We start from the raw sequence: 4,045 nt of genomic DNA, 5'->3' as shown, positions 1-4,045 counted from the left end.
CAATTCAATAGAATGACAATAGAAGATCGGTTTTACTATTTCTTGGGTACCTGAAAATTTCTCTCGTCTCAGTCATCTTCTTCCTTCCTTCCTTCCATCCTTCCTTCACGCTAGAGCTCGCCGAAGAACTTGTCGGAGAAGTAAACCCAACTGTTCATCTTAGGAGGAAGTCATAACCTCGTTATCTATCTTATGGGGAAGTCATGGCCTCATTGTCTATCTTAGGCGCTAAGGGTGTAGGGGATCGCCTGAGTTGTCTCCCGGAGCGATGGGGCTTAGAGGAATGGCAGGGGCGGCGGCCATCACAACGGTGGGGGGAGGTAGAGGGAGGGCGAGGTAGAGGGGAGGGCGAGGCGACTCTAGCCGCCGGCCGCGGGGGAAGGGGGCACGCGGTTAGGCCTGGGCTAGCCGGCAACAGCGCGAGGAAAAAGAAACCAGGAGTTGAAGATGAACAACACCGCGATATGTTTACAACCATTGTATGAAGATGACAAACGGATGCACATGTTGCGAAGTTTGATGGGGTCAAAGGGGGTCATTACCCCCTACTAGAGAAAAACTATTAAGTGTATCTTTTATTATTAAATTTATAAATATTAAAAAATTCTTAGAGTTTATGTATAACTTATCTTGTTGTTCCCCTCAACTCTGATTAGCCCCCTCAACAAGTTTCATCAAGCTCCGCGGTTGCTCTCATTCCTGCAGCAGAAACATACACACAGTATTGTATTGTACTTGTTTGATTTCTCTTCAACTAGAGCTGAGGTCACCATGCCTTACTTGGGTGGAGATTAATACTAATTTTCGTGATTAGGAAAACGTACAAGGTACCCTAAGAAAAGGAAACCGTACAAGGTCGATGTGCATGTGTCGGTTAATTAATAAAGTAGTATACACTTGCACCGGCCATAATTGACGCGTTTGGATGGACGGCCCAACTGTGCTTCCATCGGCACTATAGCGAGCGTGTGATTCGGTCGGTGAATCCTCCGCAGTGCTGCCCTTCTGGTGTTCTACTAGTACCATATGAGTTTCTAAAAAAAATTACTATATGATACTTATCTTATACTCCATCTGTTCTTAAATATAAATCTTTGTAGAGATTTCACTATGAACTACATACGAAGCAAAATGAGTGAATCCACCCGTACTTAAAGGAGAATCCTATCTTATTAAAACATAAACTAAGTACATCAAGGATTAAACTCATGTAAAAAAATGAGTCACGTAAAAGAAATAGTTCTCACCACGTATATAAATAAAACTCACATGTCTAAAATTAGAGTACTCAACGCCCATGTCCAAGTTCCTAGAAAAAACATGTGCCGCCTTGAACAAAAACATGTGCCTTCTCCTTTAATAAAAAACACGTATATAAAACTATAAAATATTAATCTAAAAAACCATTCACGCCTCAAGCTAAAAAAGGATGACAGACTTCACTTCCCACAAAAAAACTTAAATATTCGCTTAGACAAAGAAAAGCTGCCTGTACAAGTTAGGCATCCTCAAACTAAAAAACCCTGAGCCTATGCCTATTAAAAAAAGTAATTATTAAATTGCATCATATGAAAATTAGACCGTGCCAAGTAAAATAAATCAGTCATTAAAATATAAATTCTTGCCTTTATGGGTCCCGAACATGGCACTATCAGTGTCATGTCGTTTGGTATGTGAAATCGCCTAATTATGTCACAAGTAGAAAAATACGCGATTTACACAGGTAGGTGGTGTAAATTTACAAAGAGCTGCATCTTGCTACTAAGGCATTAAGGCTTCACTCAGACCAGTGATGCCAATTTGCAAAAGATAAATACAAAAAAATGCACTCTTCCCTATAATGAAGTTTATAATGCATGTGTTATTATTTGTTATCATTTTTTGAATAAATTAGCATCTGTCCAGTTGTACGATATCTGAAATTTAAACAATTGCATTTTGAATAATTGTATCTGAAATTTATTTATAATATGTATTCCAACAATATTTATGCTGTGCAGGTGCACGGGTAGATGACTAGTACACAAAACAGAAAATTGCACAGTTGTGGTCGGTACCGCCAACCCGCTAGCCTATATCAACTAGTGATCACCTCGTAGAGTATATTGACTCTTGTGTTGTATAAAAGGTTTTCATTGTTCATGAAATATTGGTATTTCAGTAGCTGGTCCATCATCAGAGTACTACCTATTTGAATTGCACATTTCTCAAATAACCTGGTTCACATTTTTGTAATAAGTTGTTTCAGATTTTGAAATAATCTCTTTCACAATGATATATTATAATTTTACTTTTTGTGGTTACTAGTTCACAATTCAGAACCTACATTTCAATTTTCACTAGCTTGTTACACAAAAAACAAATATTTCAACTGCACATTTCTCAGATAAACTATTTCACTGTTTTGAAATAAATTATTTCACACTTTGAAATAATCAGTTTCACAATGATATATTATAATGTATTTTTGTGGTTGCTATTTCACAATTCAGAAGCTACATGTTTCTTTTCACTGGCTAGTTTCAGAAGCCACATAACATATTTTACTCTTTTGAAGTTAAACTATTATACATTTCCAAATAATCAGTTTCACAAGTTGACCTTTCAGTTTCATTTTTTTAACTTTCAAAACCGACATTTCTTCTCCACTGGCTTATTTCACAAAAAACATATATTTCAACTGCACATTTCTTTGATAACCCATTTTACAGTTTTAGTTGTTTGACATTTTTGAATAATCAATTTCAGAATGATACATTACATTTTCACTTTTTGTGGTTGCTATTTCACAATTCATAAGCTACATTTTTTTTCAGTGGCTTGTTTGTAGGATCGGAAATATGTCTAGAGGGGCGGTGATTAGACTACTTGACCAAACAAAAATCTGTCTTTTTCCCAATTTTAGTTGTGGGAAGATTTTAGCAATTAGCAGAAGTCAAGCAATCAACCTACACATGCAATTCTAAGAGTATAGCAGCGGAATGTAAAACATTGCATAAGAAGGTAAAGGGAAGGGTTTGGAGAAAGCAAACACAATGGAGACACGGAAATTTTTGGCGTGCTTCCGATAAGTGGTGCTATCGTACGTCCACGTTAATGGAGACTTCAACCCGCGAAGGATAACGGCTGCGCGAGTCGACGAAGGGTCCACGAAGAAGCAAGCTTGTCTATCCCACCATGGCGATTACCCACGAAGGGCTTGCTTCACCTGGGTAGATCTTCACGAAGTAGGCGATCTCCTTGCCCTTACAAACTTCTTGGTTCAACTCCACAACATGTCAAAGGCTCCCAAGCGACACCTAACCAATCTAGGAGACACCACTCTCCAAAAGGTAATAGACGGTGTGTTGATGATGAACCCCTTGCTCTTGTGCTTCAAATGATAGTCTCCCCAACACTCAACACTTTCTCACAGATTTGAATATGGTGGAAGAAGAATATGAGTGGAAAGCAACTTGGAAAAGGCTACAGAGCAAGGTTCAAATGGTAGGATTGGAATATCTTGATCTCAACGCATGAGTACACTACTAGGGAAAACCCTAGTAGTAGCGCATGTTTTGAGGCTATCAGCAGCGCGGGCACCCACCTACCAATAAGGCGCTACAGCTAACTGTTAGTAGTAGCGCTATCTGTGCCCGCGCTACTACTATTGACTATATCAGTAGCGCGTTTTCGGAACGCGCTACAATTAGTTAGCTGTAGCGATTTCCTAAGCCCGCGCTACTGTTATATCTTTCACCATTTCCCCACTCCAGCTTCAATAAACTGCAATTTCCAGATACTAGGTACTACTAGATATCAATTTCATAAAGCATTATAGGTACTAGGTAGTACTCCCTCGGTTCCAAATTACTCGTCGTGGTTTTAGTTCAAATTGGAACTAAAACCATGATGAGTAATTTGGAACCGAGGGAGTACTAGATAATAATTTCACATATACTCAACATGCATCCTCAAGCAGTACAAGGTGACATCGACGACGATCTTCATATGTAGTTCTAGATGATATCGATGACGATCATCATATGTAGTTCTACATGATATC

This window comes from Triticum aestivum, chromosome 2B, assembly GCF_018294505.1.
Source record: "Triticum aestivum cultivar Chinese Spring chromosome 2B, IWGSC CS RefSeq v2.1, whole genome shotgun sequence".
Lineage (NCBI taxonomy): Eukaryota > Viridiplantae > Streptophyta > Magnoliopsida > Poales > Poaceae > Triticum > Triticum aestivum.
The sequence above is the reverse complement of the archived record's forward strand: the minus strand, read 5'-3'. Positions refer to the sequence as shown.